Source organism: Heptranchias perlo, unplaced genomic scaffold (assembly GCF_035084215.1).
Source record: "Heptranchias perlo isolate sHepPer1 unplaced genomic scaffold, sHepPer1.hap1 HAP1_SCAFFOLD_391, whole genome shotgun sequence".
NCBI lineage: Eukaryota > Metazoa > Chordata > Chondrichthyes > Hexanchiformes > Hexanchidae > Heptranchias > Heptranchias perlo.
This window is the reverse complement of record NW_027139403.1, coordinates 13,762-32,298: the sequence shown is the minus strand read 5'-3', so window position 1 is coordinate 32,298 and position 18,537 is coordinate 13,762. Positions and strand designations below refer to the sequence as shown.

At 44.6% G+C, this 18,537-nt stretch overlaps 1 protein-coding gene and 4 non-coding genes across 9 annotated transcripts in view; 1 reads left to right on the top strand and 4 right to left on the bottom strand.

Annotated features, from left to right (window-relative positions):
- The window catches only part of LOC137312007 (zinc finger protein 585A-like), a 237,209-nt gene that overhangs the window by 205,786 nt on the left and 12,886 nt on the right, over nucleotides 1-18,537 (bottom strand). For 3 of the 5 annotated variants that reach the window (XM_067978813.1, XM_067978815.1, XM_067978816.1), the window contains one exon: nucleotides 16,072-16,644. The exons of 1 other annotated variant lie outside the window; for it this stretch is intronic. The gene's annotated coding sequence lies outside the window, so the exon portion shown is untranslated. Of the gene's footprint in view, nucleotides 1-9,625; nucleotides 9,671-16,071; nucleotides 16,645-18,537 lie in introns of those variants that run through there. One more of the 5 variants, XM_067978814.1, reaches the window with a different exon arrangement.
- On the bottom strand, nucleotides 240-312 carry trnaf-gaa (transfer RNA phenylalanine (anticodon GAA)). Its single transcript has one exon. It is a non-coding gene; the product is annotated as a tRNA-Phe (tRNA).
- Nucleotides 4,665-4,737, bottom strand: trnaf-gaa (transfer RNA phenylalanine (anticodon GAA)). Its single transcript has one exon. It is a non-coding gene; the product is annotated as a tRNA-Phe (tRNA).
- Nucleotides 8,686-8,778, top strand: trnar-ucu (transfer RNA arginine (anticodon UCU)). The gene is made up of 2 exons: nucleotides 8,686-8,722; nucleotides 8,743-8,778. It is a non-coding gene; the product is annotated as a tRNA-Arg (tRNA).
- trnaw-cca (transfer RNA tryptophan (anticodon CCA)) lies at nucleotides 10,363-10,434 on the bottom strand. The gene has a single exon. It is a non-coding gene; the product is annotated as a tRNA-Trp (tRNA).

Sequence of the window (18,537 nt, the reverse complement as noted above, 5' to 3'; positions counted from 1 at the left end):
GGCATCAGTTTAGGCCAAATGCATCAAATCAAATAGTCACCCGGCACCGAGAGAGACAAAACCAAGAGAAAAAGGCAGAAGGTAACAGAGAAATAAAAACCAAATACAGACGATATAAATATTTCCCATCCTTGATGTCTCTCTATTCAATCCCCAATCCTTCAGTGGCGGGGATCAAATTTCACTGCAAATAAATGCGAGAATCGACCCAAAGAAGAAGAAACTAAAAAACCAAAAACTGCCGAAACTCGGGATTGAACCAAGGACCTTTAGATCTTCAGTCTAACGCTCTCCCAACTGAGCTATTTCGGCCCCACATGTAATCTTTACTTTGTGTCATTGTCGTGGAAGAAAATATAACCCCAGGAGGAATTGCCCCTCCTGTTCATTCCACAGTTCATATATAAACATCGCACTCACATATACACACCCACAGTTCATATATAAACATCGCACTCATATATACACACCCACAGTTCATATATAAACATCGCACTGATATATACACACCCACAGTTCATATATAAACATCGCACTCATATATACACACCCACAGTTCATATATAAACATCACACTCATATATACACACCCACAGTTCATATAGAAACATCGCACTGATATATACACACCCACAGTTCATATAGAAACATCGCACTGATATATACACACCCACAGTTCATATATAAACATCGCACTCATATATACACACCCACAGTTCATATATAAACATCGCACTGATATATACACACCCACAGTTCATATAGAAACATCGCACTGATATATACACACCCACAGTTCATATATAAACATCGCACTCATATATACACACCCACAGTTCATATATAAACAGCACTGTCATACATAAACTCCCAAAGTTAATAAATCAGCAGCGCACTCATAGATCCACACCCATTTTATAGGAGGGAGATCGGTACCGACTGCCAATGGAGCTCTCAGAGTGGGAGAGGCGGAAGCAACAGCGACCGAACAAACTCTGGATCTCATCCTTAACACAGACCGGTAGATCCACCTGTGAAGTTACACCGCACTTTGTTCGCATGGATGGTAACGGGTTCTGAGAACGCATCAGGGCGTCTAATGGCTTCTTAGTGGCGATGCATTGGGGCATCTCAGAGAGGGGAAGGGACAGTCAGAGGTTATCAGAGAGTGTAACGGGGCTCAGAGAGGGGTAGGGGCAGTCATAGGGTATCAGAGAGTATATTGAGATCTCGCACAGGGGAAGGACTGCCAGAGGGTATCAGAGAGTGTAAGGACGCTCAGGGCGTATCAGTGGGTGAGGGGCACTCAGCGGGTACCAGAGAGTGTAAAGGACGCTGACAAGGTTCAAAGAGGATAATGGACTCTCTGAGGGTATCAGAGAAGATGCGGAGCTCAGGGAGAATCAAAGAGGGTAAGGTGGGCTCAGGAGGTATCAGAGAGGCGAATGGATCCAGAGTTGGCATCTTCTAAATATTACACTTCCTAACCATCAACATTTTTAATAACAGCAAAAAATGAATCCTATTGAAACGGTATCTGCCGTGTCCCATGTGGAGGGAATGAGAAGATAGAATCGGGAGGGACTGGATATTTGGCAACGCTCACGGTTTCCTTTCACACAGCTCAGGGTTGTGTCTGTTTATATAACTGGATTTCTTGAACTGGAGATAAGAGGTTGCACTTTGAACCTTTCATCACCCACTGTGAAAAATAGAACACAAAACGCCCAATGTGTGGTTTAAACCCACGACCCTGAGATTAGGAATTTCGTGCTTTACCGACTGAGCTAGCCGGGCCAGCGGCAGGGCTCCTTCCCATCCGATTATTGCAGAGAGGCGGGTGGTGACGTTGCTGTCGGGGTTCAGTTTGTCCGACAATCCCAAGGTGGCTGAATCTGAACACCCGCTTTTCATTCTGGAGTCAGTCTGATGCCTCTCACCAGTCGTCCAGCCCCGCGCTGAGCAGGAGAGGAACATCGGGACAGGAGAAGACCATTCAGCCCCTCGAATCTGCTGCCCCATTCAATTAGATCATGAGGTGATCTATAACTCATCTCTGTTTCCCCGCCTTGGACTCATATCCCTTGGTAACCGAACCGGAAAAAGATCTATCAATATCAGATTTGAAAATTTGAATTGACCCTCAATCCACATCCTTTGGGATGAGAGAGTTCCAGCTTTCGGCCGTATTTTGTTTGCTGAAGTGATTCCTGATTTCTTGCCTGATTGGTCCATCTCCAATTTCATTTTGGATTCGGCCAACAGAGAGCGAGAGAAAGGCCGCCTTAACCGGAGATTGATCCTTTAATGATCTCTCACAGATCAACTGAAACCAGTCGGAATGTGAATATCATTTCACTTTTCCAAAATAAAGGGAGTGTCATTCATTGTGGAAACAGTCTGGAGTCACTCACTGCAGAAATATCCATGTCAGAGTGAATGAGCTCGCCTGCAACCTTATCTGTCAAGAAGTATTCCGATTTCTTCAAGCCAATCTCAGTTTGTTTGGATATTTTTCAGACGCCTGCTATCCGACAGCAGATTAAATGGTGGAAAATCAGACGCACTCAGCTGGCAATGTTGACGTTACATTTTGTTGCAGACAAGACCCACATTCGAACCCTGGGAATGCGAGACAATGAAGGTTAAGGTAAAAGGTCCGCTGGCGTCCCCGGGTAAGCTCGAATCATCAACCTTTCAGTTCATAGCCGAACGCGCTAATGAATTGCACGACAGAGATACGATTTTGCTCTTGCTGAAGGACTAATTCACCGAGCTAAAGCTTCAGGTTGCAGCGATCAATATAACATCGCTCTCCTATCAGTTTACTTTTCCAAAATAAAGGGTGTGCAGCTTGCACCAATGAAAATCTGTGCTGTATTATTTCTGAACATGAAGCTCACCTTGCCATTAAACACCTGTATGTTGAAAGACTCGGTCCCCTCGTGGTCGAGAGGATTGATTTTTTGAGCTGTGATTCTCCATTCTCTATTCCAGTAATATTCAGGTTTGCTGAAAATGAGATGAGATGAAATGTGCAGGTCCAACGAGCAGGTCTGTGACACTACACGGTGTCTACAAAGTTATCGCCTGCACGGACAGTGAAGCGGACGACAGTTTTCACTATTAAACCAGGAACTATGATGTTAAAAAAATTGTGGCCGAGAAATACTCGATTTCAGCGCGGTGACACTGGGTCAGAGTAAAGTTCAGTTAATGTGATTGCCGAGTGGGGAGAGGGTGGATTTGGAACTCCTGTGCGGCTGCGCTGCGCATTGTCCAGATCTGCTTGGAGCGATATTCACTTCAATTCATCACTGACAGGGACAGTTTGATTCTAAGTTTCTTTTCTCTGGTGCTTGGTGAGATTTCAAAAATAAAGGCGACCCGTGCTCACCCCAAACTCGTCACTTACACGCTGACAGATACAAGGCCCTCACACTCTTCACCAGTGAGATGAAAGCGGAGAGCGATTTCACGGTCGAATACAATGGCGAACAAAACTCATTCAATGAAAGTGCAGGTCATTGAGGGGCCTTTAAAGTCCTGATTATTTGAACTGAACTTCTTCCCAAAGCGTTTCAGATTCAGGTGGAGCGATTTGGGGACATCTTTTCCCTCTTTGCAAAAGTTCCAACCGCAGTTCAAGATCAAAATTCGAGGGCAGAATGAGACGCCTTCGTGACATTTGAGAACTCGGGAATCAGACTTTAGAGCAAGGTTCTGTTTATTGAGAAAAAGCAGATAAAACATTCATTCCGGAACGATCCAGAATCCGATCAGCTCGAAAAGCAACTGTTACCCCGTGATTTGGACACGCAGCCTTCTGGTGGCGGAATAAATAATGTGGATAGAAGCAGGAAGTTGAAAAGTGGGAATTGATCGATTCAGTGAGTGGGTAAAACTGCGGCAAATAGAGTTCAATGTGGGGGAGAGCGAGGTCATCCACTTTAAATCTAAGATCAATCAGTGTATTTTCTAAATGGTGAGAAGCTCGGAACTGTGGAGGAGCAGAGAGATTTAGGGGTCCAAGTACAGAAACCGCTACCAACCAGCGTACAGGTACAAAAAATAAGTGAACAGCCGAATGTGCGGTTCGTACGGCCGGTTAGCTTATTTGCACAGAGTGTATCGTAATGTCATGATCACGGATTCGATTCTTGTAATTTACTTTATTTATTTCGGGTTTTTGTAACTTTTAAAATCGAAGCTTTACAGAAAAAAACCACAGACAAATTCACGGGGACAGTTTATTGAATAACATCCATTGTAACTTTTCCCCTGGGCCGGAGAAACACGTCTTTCTTTTTATTTGTCTTTCTCCGGTTTGCAGATAAACGTTTAACTCGCGGCCTGTTCCCATTAATGATCATCAGCAGCAACAGACAGACAGAGCGGGTCTGACCGCCCCGAGATGGGGAAAAGGCATCAGTTTCGAATAAAGTGCATCAAATCAAATAGTCACCCGGCACCGAGAGAGACAAAACCAAGAGAAAAAGGCAGAAGGTAACAGAGAAATAAAAACCAAATACAGACGAGAGAAATATTTCCCATTCTTGATGTCGCTCAATTCAATCCCCAATCCTTCAGTGGCGGGGATCAAATTTCACTGTCAATAAATGCGGGAATCGAAGCGAAGAAGAAGAAACTAAACAACCAAAAACTGCCGAAACTCGGGATTGAACCAACGACCTTTAGATCTTCAGTCTAACGCTCTCCCAACTGAGCTATTTCAGCCCCACGTCAATGTTGCCCTTTATGTCATTGTCTTCAAAAAAATATAACCCCAGGAGGCATTGCCTCTCCTGTTCATTCCGCAATTCAAATAAAAACATCACACTCATATATACACACCCACAGTTCATATATAAACATCACACTCATATATACACACCCACAGTTCATATATAAACATCGCACTCATATATACACACCCACAGTTCATATGTGAACATCGCACTCATATATGCACACCCACAGTTCATATATAAACATCACACTCATATATACACACCCACAGTTCATATATAAACATCACACTCATATATACACACCCACAGTTCATATATAAACATCGCACTCATATATACACACCCACAGTTCATATATAAACATCGCACTCATATATAGACACCCACAGTTCATATGTGAACATCACACTCATATATACACACCCACAGTTCATATATAAACATCGCACTCATATATACACACCCACAGTTCATATATAAACATCGCACTCATATATACACACCCACAGTTCATATGTGAACATCACACTCATATCTACACTCCCACACTTCAGGAAGCAACAGCGCACTCCTACAGCACACCCACTTGATATCGACCCAAAGTCCTGTTTATTGTTCTCACTAAAGTCTGAACACTGAAAGTTTAACTGTTTTCCAGATACTTTCCGCCCTGCTTTGTATCTTCAAAGTTCAATTTGCTGAAGTCCGGCAAAGGGGGCGCGATATCGGTCCTGCCGGTGAATGCTGCTTCAACGGATGTGTCGGTGTCCAGGAGCTGGCGGGGATTGGAAAGTTCTTGTGTCACACGAAGTGTCTGAAAGGCCCGGATACACATGAAGGTTATCAGTGCGGTGCCCACACCTCGTGCTGTAATGTTAGCGAGCCGGACATCAACTTAAAAGGCGGCTTGTTGTAAACACGTTGTGCTCACAGTTTCTTTTTGGACATAACAGAACCTAAAACATTCAAAATGCAATGTTTTCTTTGCTGCTTCACAATAAACAATATCTTATTATAAATTTTCGCTCATTGGTTCCTCAGTGTCAGAGGGAGAATTGTCTAAAACTCCTCATTTATTTCATTGTTCATTCAGAATCAGACCACGGATTGACACAGACATAAACACAGCGGGAGATACAGAGTATCGGTAAACACAGCGAGAGATACAGAGTATCGGTAAACACAACGAGAGATACAGAGTATGGGTAAACACAGCGAGAGATACAGAGTATCGGAAAACACACAGAGAGATACAGAGTATCGGTAAACACAGCGAGAGATACAGAGTATCGGTAAACACAGCGAGAGATACAGAGTATCGGTAAACACAGCGAGAGATACAGAGTATCGGTAAATACAGCGAGAGATACAGAGTATCGGTAAACACAGCGAGAGAGACAGAGTATCGGTAAACACAGGGAGAGATACAGAGTATCGGTAAACACAGCGGGAGATCGAGAGTATCGGTAAACACAGCGAGAGAGACAGAGTATCGGTAAACACAGCGGGAGATACAGAGTATCGGTAAACACAGCGAGAGATACAGAGTATCGGAAAACACACAGAGAGATACAGAGTATCGGTGAACACAGCGAGAGATACGGAGTATCGGTAAACACAGCGGGAGATACAGAGTATCGGTAAACACAGCGAGAGATACAGAGTATCGGTAAACACAGCGAGAGATACAGAGTATCGGAAAACACACAGAGAGATACAGAGTATCGGTAAACACAGCGAGAGAGACAGAGTGTCGGAAAACACACAGAGAGATACAGAGTATCGGTAAACACAGCGAGAGATACAGAGTATCGGTAAACACAGCGAGAGATACAGAGTATCGGTAAACACAGCGGGAGATACAGAGTATCGGTCAACACAGCGAGAGATACAGAGTATCGGTAAACACACAGAGAGATACAGAGTATCGGTAAACACAGCGGGAGATACAGAGTATCGGTAAACACAGCGAGAGATACAGAGTATCGGTAAACACAGCGAGAGATACAGAGTATCGGTAAACACAGCGGGAGATACAGAGTATCGGTCAACACAGCGAGAGATACAGAGTATCGGTAAACACAGCGGGAGATACAGAGTATCGGTAAACACAGCGAGAGATACAGAGTATCGCAAAACACAGCGAGAGATACAGAGTATCGGTAAACACAGCGGGAGATACAGAGTATCGGTAAACACAGGGAGAGATACAGAGTATAGGTAAACACAGCGGGAGGTACAGAGTATCGGTAAACACAGCGAGAGATACAGAGTATCGGTAAACACAGCGGGAGATACAGAGTATCGGTAAACACAGCGAGAGATACAGAGTATCGGTAAACACAGCGAAATAGACAAGAGAAATGGGAAAATACAAACTGTCTCAAACACTAACAGACAGTGACAGGTCGATGCTCGGTATCAGTCTGAGGAGCTGGGGCCTTTGCAGCTTAATTTGTCTCCTTGGCGAAGCTGGGCAAATTGCCTTTTCCGTAACAAGAGTTCATCGGTTCGATTCCCAGCGGTGCCTTTTTATTTTCTGTGATATTTACCTCATTTGTGAATTAAACGACAAAATAACACAGGGCGGTATTTGTATTAATTCCGCAGCCAACAAGGAAAGTGCTGCAGAACTGCAATGCGGAAGTGCTCCTTCTTTGTACAGACGGACCTCCCACTGAAGTCGCAAGCACTTCGAGCTTGACAAATCATTGAATCGTTGGAGCAGAGAAGGAGGTCATTCGGCCCGTCGAGTCTGTACCGGCTCTTTGTAAGAATATTCCAGTTCGTCCCATTCCCTCGCTCTTTCCCCGTAGCCCTGCAATGTTTTCCCTTACACTATTTATCCAATTCCCTTTTGAAATCCACGATTGAATCTGCTTCCCCCACCCTTTCATGATGTGGAGATGCCGGTGATGGACTGGGGTTAACAATTGTAAACAATTTTACAACACCAAGTTATAGTCCAACGATTTTATTTTTAATCCCACAAGCTTTCGGGGGCTTTCCCCTTCCTCAGGCGGTGTGGAAATGACAATTTCGAATCCTTCGCATTTTAAGATCACATAACAATGCCTGGTGATTACTGCCCGTTGCCAAGGCAATCACAGTGAGCAGACAGAAAGGTGTCATCTAAAAGGCCACTGAATATACAAACCCCCCAAAAGAGAGAGAGAGAGAGAGAGACAGTCAATGACCCGTTATATTAAAAACAGATAACATTTGTTCGCTGGTGGGGTAACGTGTAGTGTGACATGAACCCAAGATCCCGGTTGAGGCCGTCCTCATGGGTGCGGAACTTGGCTATTAATTTCTGCTCGACGATTTTGCACCTTTTCAGGCAGCGCATTCCAGATCAGAACTTCTCGCTGCTTATTTTTTTCTCATGTCGCCTTTGGTTCTTTTGCCAATCACCTCAAATCTGTGTCCCCTGGTTCCCGATCCTTCCGCCAATGGGAACACTTTCTCCGTATTTACTTTATCGAAACCCGTCATGATTTTGAACACTTCCATCAAATCTCCTCTCAACCTTCTCTGTTCTGAGGAGAACAACCCGAGCTGGAGAGGGTGTAAATGGAAAGTAACAGAAAAAAAGCAAATTAATGTATCAAAATTATTTTTGATATTATTGCACAAACACTGAACATCCCATCACTAAAACACTGTCCCGATCTAAAATCAGTCGGCAGGACCCTGAGCCACAGTGAAAATGCTGTGATTTCAACCTGGTTCAAAACACGCAGCCTTCTGATGTGGAGTCAGACGCGACTGTTCTTGCACCAGGCCCACAACAAGCGGCTGGAGCCGGATCCATTGGAGGGCGATCGGTGCAGACTGCCGCCGCGGCTCTCGGAATGTGAGAGGCGGAAGCAGGAACAGCCTGACCGCCTCAACCACAGCACAGGATCCCCACTCCCCCTTTCAGAACGTAACTGACTCTGTGGCGCAATGGATAGCGTGTTGGACTTCTACTTAAATGGTTGGAGCAGACATTCAAAGGTTGTGGGTTCGAGTCCCACCAGAGTTGGATTTTAGTTCGGGAGCTGGGAAGTGAAATTTTGCAGCAAATCCGCAACAGGATCATTAATGTCCGTCAAGGACGGGAAACTGCCCCCGACACTTCATCTTACACAAGTGGCTCCAGTCACACCCGGATTTATGATTCTTAATCCACTCTGAGCTGGATTGGCGAAACACTCTCAAGGAGGAGACTCATCATCTGCTCAGACCGAAAGTCAATCTGCTGGACTTCCGGCTCTGTCAGACTGAATGTTCCTTCAGACAGGTTTCTAACTGGACACATGCATCCTGCTGCCGTGTGAGCATTGGTGCTGGAGGGGTAGAATTCTTGCTTGTAGTAATTCTATTCCTGTAAAACGAGCTTCTGAAGTGTAGGTTGGAAAGTATCCTGGCTGAGCGGTCTAAGGCGCTGGTTTAAAGCTCCAGTTAAATCCCACGATTTGTAGATGGATCAAAATCATAGTTTGTGTCTCCAAAACCGCAGCCTCCCTCCTGTAAACAAGGAATACTGAACATCTCATCTGCTATTGCAACAGCGTAATCCGGAGGAACCACATGGCAATTCAGATAAGTAGATGCATTTTGGAACAAACCAATTGTACCTTCAACTCCGGTCGAAATGTTCACAAGAAAAAGGATGGTTTGATCTCGGTGAAACTCGAATTAACAACCTCGGTATTTCCCGACCCTGTTCTGTCAGATAAGGACCGCGCACTGACCGATTGCGCCGCTGGAGCCCGGTCACTCTGATCACCTGACCCACTCTGCTGGAAAGAATCTTAAGGTGAGAGGCCCGAACCTGTGGAAACGTGTCCAGTCACTGTGATGAAACTAATATCCGCACTTCCACTTTCAGCTTCTTTCACATCCTCTGCTCCATCGCACGACAATCGGGTTTTCTGCGAACAGGTCAAAATGCACATTGTCAGAAATTCTATCAGTGGTGAGATTTGAACCCAGCGCCCACGCAGTGATTGGATTTATTGTCTTAAAGCAGTGAGCTCCGTTCACACAACGCCTTGCCAGTCTTTCACGTTTTATTTTATGCCCAAATAAATAAATTGGAGCTAATTGACCGCATTTACCCCGTGCTGGGGTTGTTCTCCTTCGAGCAGAGAAGGTTCAGAGGAGATTTGATGGAAGTGTTCAAAGTCATGAAGGGTTCAGATAAAGTTAATAAAGAGAAGCTGTTCCCATTGGCGGAAGTGTCGAGAACCAGAGGACACAGATTTGAGGTGATTGCAAAAGAACCAAAGGCGACATGAGGAAAATCTTTTTTACGCAGCGAATAGTTATGATCTGGAATGTGCTGCCTGAAAGGGCGGTGGAAGCAGATTCAATCGTGGCTTTCAAAAAGGAATTTGATAAATACTTGAAGGGGAAAATGCAGGGCCACGGGGAAAGGGACGGGGAATGGGACCAATGGGATTGGTCTTACAAAAGGCAGGTAAGGGATTGATGGGTTGAATGGCCTCCTTCTGTGGTGTGTTCATTCTGTGATAAATAATATTTTACACACAGTGAACAGACCATCCCTGAAAGACTGCCCCGCGATAAAACAGAGTGATACTGAAACGTTGCGAAAATGCAATGACCCCGACGTGATTCGAACACGCATCCTTCTGATCTGGAGTCAGACGCGCTACCGTTGCGCCACGAGGTCCACAGCGAACACCTGGAGCCGGATCCATAGGAGGGAGATCGGTACCGACCGCCACAGGGTCTCGAAGAGGCGGAAGCAGCAGCAGCAACAGCGCAGGAGCCCCGCTCTCCAATCCAGCCGTTCCCAGTGGAGAGCTGCCAGTCCCGGCCTGAGCCCTGTCTGGGAGCCGCCTGCCATTCAGTCTTCACAGAACGGGACCGATCCAGTTTCAGCTCACACACAAGCTCAGGAATCCCACTCCTGACAGATTCACTTATTTAAACCTTGTTTAGATTCAGTGAATTGGGATTTAATTCAATCCTCATCTGCCCTCCGCTCTGTCAGTTCAGGACTTTATTTAAACCGATACTTGGAGCTCTGTTTTACAGGGTGCCGGCTGTTTCAGCATTTCTCAGTCCCACCACGAACACTTTTTGGTGCTAACTTCTGCTTAATACAAAGTTCCCAGGAACGAGGGGATTTCTACTGGGTACTGAGTTCGAGTTAAGGAACAATAGAGGTCCGATTACAGTACTTGGTGTATTCTATAGGCCAACAGCTGGTGGGACCGATATGGAGGAGCAAATTTGCAGGGAAATTACAGAGAGTTGAAAAAGCCATAGAGTAGTGATAACAGGGGATTTCAACCATCCTAATATAGACTGGGATAACAATAACATAAGGCGCAAAGAAGGGGAAGAATTTTTGAAATGTGTTCAGGATAACTTTCTCGACCAGTACGTTTCTGGCCCACTGAGGAAGGAGGCATTGCTGGACTTGGTGCAAGGGAATGAGGCGGGCCAAGTGGAGCAAGTGTCAGTGGGGGAGCATTTAGGGAGCAGCGATCAGTATCATAAGGATTAGACTATCTATGGAAATGGACTCTGTCCACTCTAAAGTAAAAGTACTCAATTGGAGGAGGGTCAATTTCAGTGGGATGAGATCAGATCTGGCCCCGGTAAATTGGAATTAAAGATTGTCAGGCAAAACTATAATTGGACAGTGGGCGGCTTTTAAAAAGATGATTCGGGGATAGAGAAGGTACATTCCAACGAGGTAGAAAGGTAGGGCAACTAAAGCCAGAGCTCCCTGGATAATAAGAGAGATAGAGAGTAAGATGAAGCGGGGAAAAGTGGCCTATGACAGGTGTCAGGTTGATAACACAAGTACCAACCAGAGAGACTATAGAAAGTTCAGAGGGGAAGTGAAAAAGGAAATAAGAGGGGCAAAGAGAGAGTATAAGAATCGCGGAAAACATAAAAGGGAATCAAAAAGTCTTCTACAGACATGTTAACAGTAAACGTGTAGTAAGAGGAGGGGTGGGGACGATTAGGGACCATAAAGGAGATCTACTCATGGAGGCAGTGGGCATGGCCTGAGGTACTAAATGAGTACTTCGCATTGTTCTTTACCAAGGAAGAAGATGCTGCCAGATTCTCGATAAAGGAAGATATAGTTAAGATACTGGATGAGCTAAAAAATGAGAAAGAAGAGGTACTAGAAAGGCTTGCTGTACTTAAAATAGATAAGTCACCTGATCCAGATGGGATGCACCCGAGGATGCTGAGGGAAGTAAAGGGGGAAATTGCACAGGTACTGGCCATAATCTTCCAGACATCCTTCGATATGGGGATGGTGCCGGAAGACTGGAGAATTGCAAATGTTACAACCTTGTTCAAAAAAAGGGTGTAAAGATAAACCCAGCAACTATAGGCCAGTCAGTTTAACCTCGGTGATGGGGAAAGTTTTGGAAATGATAATCCGGGACAGAATTAACAGTCACTTGGACGAGTGTGGATTGATCAGGGAATTCCAGCACGGATTTGTTAAAGGCAAATCGTGTTTAACCAACTCGATAGAGTAGTTTGATGAGGTAACAGAGAGGGTAGATGAGGTCAATGCAGTTGACGTGGTGTATATGGACTTTCAAAAAGCGTTTGATAAAGTGCCACGTGGTAGGCTTGCTATCAAGATTGCAGCCCATGGAATAAAGGGGGCAATAGCAATATGGATGCAGCACTGGCTGAATGACAGGAAACAGAGAGTTGTGGTGAATGGTTGTTTTTCGGACAGGAGGGAGGTGGACAATGGTGTTCCATACGGGTCGGTGCTGGGACCACTACTTTTCTTGATATATATTAATGACTTGGAGTTGGGAGTAAAGGGTACAATATCAAAATTTGCAGATGACACAAAACTTGGAAGGGTAGAGAACAGTGAGGTGGGGCAGGACTGGCAGCTCAATGTTCCAGGGTACAGATGCTATAGGAAAGATAGAGCAGGAGGTAAGAGAGGAGGGGGAGTTGCGTTCTTGATTAGGGAGAACATCACGGCAGTCGTGAGAGAGGATATATGCGAGGGTTCGCCCACTGAGTCTATATGGGTAGAACTGAAAAATAAGAAGGGAGAGATCACTTTGATAGGATTGTACTACAGACCCCCAAATAGTCAACGGGAAATTGAGGAGCAAATATGTAAGGAGATTACAGACAGCTGCAAGAAAAATAGGGTGGTAATAGTAGGGGACTTTAACTTTCCCAACATTGACTGGGACAGCCATAGCATTAGGGGCTTGGATGGAGAGAAATTTGTTGAGTGTATTCAGGAGGAATTTCTCAATCAGTATGTGGATGGCCCGACTCGAGAGGGGGCAAAACTTGACCTCCTCTTGGGAAATAAGGAAGGGCAGGTGACAGAAGTGTTAGTGATGGATCACTTTGGGACCAGTGATCATAATTCCATTAGTTTTAAGATAGCTATGGAGAAGGATAGGTCTGGCCCAAAAGTTAAAATTCTAAATTGGGGAAAGGCCAATTTTGATGGTATCAGACTGGAACCTTCAGAAGTTGATTGGGAGAGTCTGTTGGCAGGCAAAGGGACGTCTGGTAAGTGGGAGGCTTTCAAAAGTGTGTTAACCAGGGTTCAGGGTAAGCACATTCCTTATAAAGTGAAGGGCAAGGCTGGTAGAAGTAGGGAACCTTGGATGACTCGGGAGATTGAGGCCCTTGTCAAAAAGAAGAAGGAGGCATATTGCATGCATAGGCAGCTGGGATCAAGTGGATCCCTTGAAGAGTATAGAGATTGCCGGAGCAGAGTTAAGAGAGAAATCAGGAGGGCAAAAAGGGGACATGAGATTGCTTTGGCAGATAAGGCAAAGGAGAATCCAAAGAGCTTCTACAAATACATAAAGGGCAAAAGAGTAACTAGGGAGAGAGTAGGGCCTCTTAAGGATCAACAAGGTCATCTATGTGCGGAACCACAAGAGATGGGTGAGATCCTGAATGAATATTTCACATCGGTATTTACGGTTGAGAAAGGCATGGATGTTAGGGAACTTGTTGAAATAAATAGTGATGTCTTGAGGAGTGTACATATTACAGAGAGGGAGGTGCTGGAAGTCTTAACGCGCATCAAGGTAGATAAATCTCCGGGACCTGATGAAATGTATCCCAGGACGTTATGGGAGGTTAGGGAGGAAATTGCGGGTCCCCTAGCAGAGATATTTGAATCATCCACCACTACAGGTGAGGTGCCTGAAGACTGGAGGGTAGCAAATGTTGTGCCTTTGTTTAAGAAGGGCGGCAGGGAAAAGCCTGGGAACTACAGACCGGTGAGCCTGACATCTGTAGTGGGTAAGTTGTTAGAGGGTATTCTGAGGGACAGGATCCACAGGCATTTGGAGAGGCAGGGACCAATCAGGAACAGTCAGCATGGTTTTGTGAGAGGAAAATCATGTCTCACGAATTTGATTGAGTTTTTTGAAGGGGTAACCAAGAAGATAGATGAGGGCTGTGCAGTGGACGTGGTCTACATGGACTTCAGCAAAGCCTGTGACAAAGGAACCGCATGGTAGGTTGTGACATAAGGTTAAATCTCATGGGATCCAAGGTGAGGTAGCGAATTGGATACAAAATTGGCTTGACGACAGAAGACAGAGGGTGGTTGTAGAGGGTTGTTTTTCAAACTGGATGCCTGTGTCCAGCGGTGTGCCTCAGGGATCGGTGCTGGGTCCGCTGTTATTTGTTATTTATATTAATGATTTGGATGAGAATTTAGGAGGCATGGTTAGTAAGTTTGCAGATGACACCAAGATTGGTGGCATTGTGGACAGTGAAGAAGGTTATCTCGGATTGCAACGGGATCTTGATAAATTGGGTCAGTGGGCCGATGAATGGCAGATGGAGTTTAATTTAGATAAATGTGAGGTGATGCATTTTGGTAGATCGAATCGGGCCAGGACCTACTCCGTTAATGGTAGGGCGTTGGGGAGAGTTATAGAACAAAGAGATCTAGGAGTACAGGTTCATAGCTCCTTGAAAGTGGAGTCACAGGTGGATAGGGTGGTGAAGAAGGCATTCGGCATGCTTGGTTTCATTGGTCAGAACATTGAATGCAGGAGTTGGGATGTCTTGTTGAAGTTGTACAGGGCATTGGTGAGGCCACACTTGGAGTACTGTGTACAGTTCTGGTCACCCTATTATAGAAAGGATATTATTAAACTAGAAAGAGTGCAGAAAATATTTACTCGGATGCTACCGGGACTTGATGGTTTGACTTTTAGGGAGAGGTTAGACAGACTGGGACTTTTTTCCCTGGAGAGTAGGAGGTTAAGGGGTGATCTTATAGAAGTCTATAAAATAATGAGGGGCATAGATAAGGTCGATAGTCAAAATCTTTTCCCAAAGGTAGGGGAGTCTATAACGAGGGGGCATAGATTTAAGGTGAGAGGGGAGAGATACAAAAGGGTCCAGAGGGGCAATTTTTTCACTCAAAGGGTGGTGAGTGTCTGGAACGAGCTGCCAGAGGCAGTAGTCGAGGCGGGTACAATTTTGTCTTTTAAAAAGCATTTGGACAGGTACATGGGTAAGATGGGTATAGAGGGATATGGGCCAAGTGCAGGAAATTGGGACTAGCTTGGTGGTATAAACTGGGCGACATGGACATGTTGGGCCAAAGGGCCTGTTTCCATGTTGTAACTTCTATGATTCTATGATTCTATATGATAGACTTGAAGAGGATATGGACACGCCGGTGGCATGGACAGACACGTGGCAGATGAAGTTTAACACGGAAAAATGCGAGGTGATGCATTTCGGTAGGAAAAACGAGGAGAGGCAATATAAACTTGAGGGCACAATTCTGAAAGGGTCAGAGGAACAGAGGGATCTTGGGGTATATGTGCAGAAATCCTTGAAAGTAGCAGGGCAGGTTGAGAAAGCGGTTTATAAAGCAAACGGGGTCCTGGGCTTTATAAAGAGGGCATACATTAGAAAACAAGGAAGTCATGATGAACCTTCATAAAACACTATTTCGGCCACAAATGAAGTATTGTGTCCCGTTCTGGGCAGTGCACTTTTGGAAGGATGTGAAGGCCTTGAGAGGGTGCAGAGGAGATTTACTGGAATGATTCCAGGGATGAGGGACTTAAATTACGTGGATAGACTGAAGAAGCTGGGATTGTTCTCCTTGGAACTGAGAAGGCTGAGAGGAGATTTGACAGACATATTCAAAATCATGAAGGGCCTTGACAGAGTAGATAGAGTGAAACTGTTCCCATTGGCGGAAGGGACATGAACCAAAGGGCATAGATTTAAGGTGATTGGCAAAAGAAGCAAAGGTGACATGAGTAAGAACTTCTTTACACAGCGAGTGGTTGGAATCTTTGATTTTTGTGCATTTCATGTGATGAAATTTCATTATTTTACAGACTGTATCTGAAGAGTGGGATTAAAGGTTCAGTGTTTTTGACGCCAGGAATCTGGTGCAGCCGTTGTTAAATTTATCAAAGCAGGCAATTGTCGCCATTTATCACAAGAACGCCTGAACTGGTTATGCGATCAAGATGAAAGTAACGCAACGAGGGACAGTTGATACAACACGAAAGGCATCGGGCTATGACAAAAATCCCCACCGTTTTGCTTTTCCAACATAAAGCGTGCGCCATTTATTCTCTGAACATAGAAACAGTCTGGTCTCGCTCACGACAGAAATCTCCATGTCACAGCGAATTCGCCTTTCAGGATCTTGTCTGTCAAGATGAATTGTGATTTCCGTGAAGCCAATGTTCCATTCCTTTATAAGTTTCATGTGCCTGCTCTCCGATCACAAGGTTTTTTTTAGTCCACAGGGTAAATGGTGGAATATCAGCCCTGCTCAGCCGGCAATGATCACGGTACATTTTCTTGCAGACAAAACACACATTGAAACCCTGGAACATTGAGGCAATGAATCCTGAGGAAAAATAAAATAAGGGCTCGAATCAATCTAACCAATAGCACCATCGAGACAAGTGAAGAGGTCACCTGCGAAACCAGTAATTCACTGAGCTAAACCTTGAGGCTGCAGTGACCAATATAACAGCTGTCTACTGTCAGTTTACTTTTCCAAAATGAGTGGTTGAAACTTGCAGGAGTGAAAATCCAACGAGCCGGTCTTCACTCTTAAACCAGCAACTGTGAAGTTAAGAGAAACGTGCCAGAGAAATACTCGATTTCAGCGCGGTGTCACTGGGCCAGAGTAAAGCTCAGTTAATATGATCGCCGAGTGGCGAGAGGGTGGATTTGGAATTCCTGAGAGACCGCACTGCGCATTTTCCAGATCTGCTTGGAGCACCAATCCCTTCAATTCATCACTTACAGGGACAATTCGATTCTCGGTTTCTTTTCCCTGAACTTGACGAGATCTTAAAAATTGAGAGCGACCAATATCAAAGCGAACCTCGTCACCGACATGCTCACAGATACAGAGCGGCCACACTCTGCTTCAGTGAGATGAAAACCCAGAGCGGTTTCAAGGTCGAATGTAATTGGAAGCAAAGCTCGTTCAATGAAAGTGCAGCTCATTGAGGTGCCTTTAAAGTCCTGATTGTTTGAACTGAACTTCTTCCGAAAGCGCTTGAGATTCAGGTGGAGTAATTTGTGGATTTATTTTTCCTCTTTGCAAAGTTTGAACCGCACGTCAAGATCAAAAGTCCAGGGTTAAATTAGGGCTTCTCCAGGGTATGACCCTCGAATCGAGAATTATCCCCCGACCTCAACGAGCCCAGAAACAAGAACGTGTCACTGACACATTCTATGAGAGGGCTGTCTGTATAATGAAAAGGGATTTTTGAAGAGACTTCCTGATCAGTTCTGTGTTGGCTCCTGAACAAAACACAAACACCGCACTGTGCGTTTTTCCGTCTAAAATTCACTGAACACCACGAATTAAACAAAGGCACCACTGGGAGTTGAATCCAGGATCTCGCTTCAACCAACTAAGCCACGGAGCCAATTCATGGTACTGTTTCCAACCTCCTCTCATTAATATCTATCAGCTACACATCACATTCTGTTGGTGATTCAGACTGTTTGATCTTTGTCGATTTCACTTGCCCGTTTCCCTGTGAATCCCGATACTGACTGCGTTTCAAGCTGTGTTTATCTTTCTGTGTCCATCAGTGCTTTGATACACGAATGAATATTTGTGCTTCTGTTTGTTACTTTAAAAAAATTAGGGATGGACAATTCTCGCTCTGACACTGAAGAACTAATTTAGCAAATTTCACAGTGAAGAGTTGTTTATGGTGGTGCTTAAACTAAAAAAAAATTGTAAAAGGTGCAAAGAGGGAAAACGAGAAAAACTTGTGAGTGAAATTAAGGACAACTTTCAAGGTTTTTACACGTATATTATGAGAAAGAAGGGTGACTAAGAGTAATGTGGGCCCTTAAAGACAAATGGAGGTGATATTGTAATTGAAAATCAGGAAATGGCAGACTTGCTGATACTCACAGAAAATCATTAGGATAATATACCAGAGACACGAGGAAAACTGAAAATAAATCAAGGGGATTCAGTGTAAGTAAAATAATGGTATTGGAGAAAACAATTAGACTAAAGATAGACAAATCTCCAGGACCTGATGTTTACCATCCCAGGGGACTAAGGGGAATAGGTGAGGAAATTGTACATGCTTTAGTCATGATCGTTCAAAACTCTCTTGATTCAGGAATTGTTCCATGGATTGAAAAATTTCAAATGTCATTCCATTATATCGGAAGGGTAGGAGAGATAAAGCAGGAAATTATAGACCTATTAGTCTGATGTCTGTTGTGGGGAAGTTACCAGAATCTGTTATGAGGGAAA